Source organism: Micropterus dolomieu, unplaced genomic scaffold, assembly GCF_021292245.1.
Source record: "Micropterus dolomieu isolate WLL.071019.BEF.003 ecotype Adirondacks unplaced genomic scaffold, ASM2129224v1 scaffold_29, whole genome shotgun sequence".
In the NCBI taxonomy this organism is placed as follows: Eukaryota; Metazoa; Chordata; class Actinopteri; order Centrarchiformes; family Centrarchidae; genus Micropterus; species Micropterus dolomieu.
Window position 1 is genome coordinate 10901 of NW_025744033.1, and position 1122 is coordinate 12022.

At 40.6% G+C, this 1122-nt stretch overlaps 1 protein-coding gene across 2 annotated transcripts in view; it reads right to left on the reverse strand.

Moving 5' to 3' along the window:
- The window catches only part of LOC123967103 (microfibril-associated glycoprotein 4-like), a 5414-nt gene extending 4868 nt beyond the window's left edge, over window positions 1-546 (reverse strand). The window contains exon 1 of one of the 2 annotated variants that reach the window (XM_046043133.1): window positions 458-546. The gene's annotated coding sequence lies outside the window, so the exon portion shown is untranslated. The remainder of the gene's footprint in view (window positions 1-457) is intronic. The other variant, XM_046043132.1, reaches the window with a different exon arrangement.
- Window positions 547-1122: the final 576 nt, after the last annotated feature.

Sequence of the window (1122 nt, forward strand, 5' to 3'; positions counted from 1 at the left end):
TAAAGCGGGTTGGCCGTTAATCAGAAGGTTCCGCCAGTGTATGAATGTGTGTGGATGTTAGTTTCCGTTTGAGCACTTAGGCTCAGTGTATGAATGTGTATAACTGGTGAATGCAGATGTAGTGTAAAAAGCGCTTTGAGTGGTCGAAAATACTAGAAAGGGACTATACAAATACGGAACATTTACAAAACTCATCAGTATTTGGGAGTATCACACATGATTATATATAAGTTCATAAAACAGTTGCATTTTTAATTGAAATGCAATATTTAAATATTGCAAATTATTACAACATGACTAAATGTTTATGAAGTTCAGCTCAATGTTTAACTAATTCAGCCATTTGGATAGAAAGAAAACTGTCCAAAGCCTCTGTGAGATCCTGGAGGAGCTGAGAATAATACTGCACACAGCTGATTTATCAGACATGTGTAATGTCTCCTGGTTGGATGCTTACCTGTCTGAACTCACCTGCAGGTTGAACTTAAGAGACGATGCGGCTTCACCTTCAGAGGAAACAAACTGCTGCTTCTCCTTCAGTCTGTCACACTCTCACAACTTCACTACTTATATCTACAGAAGGCGCTGTGATGTCCCAGCAGACACACCTCTTAAATTCTCCAGCATTTCCTGTTCTTGTTTAAACATATGATTTGTTGTGTAATATTAAAATGAGCTTGTTATTCTGCCAAAGGCCCTGTAGTACATGATGATTATGAATGAATAAAAAAGGAACATTAAACCTGTAAAAAGTACATCAGGTGACATTAGGAACAATGTGGAGCTTCACACTATTCCCCAGCCTTAACCCAAACCCTGGAGGGATCTGTGATTTCTCAGTTTGGAAGCAGTAGCCTCCCGTTCAGCTCTCCTGTGAGGGAGTTAGTCTTCTGTCTAAAGGCCCGGACACACAAAGTGTCACAGTAAAATGCCATTGCAAACGTTCTTCATCATCATTTTACCACAAGTTCAAATTCTGGCTACTACTTTGTGTTTCTATTGTATTTCATAAAAGCACTCGGCTGGCAGTGCGTGTTCCGAGTTGTCAGACTCCGGCAAGATGAGGGAGGTGATGCTTGGTGCTCAAACACAGTCAAGATGGACACGGGTGGATGGATGGAT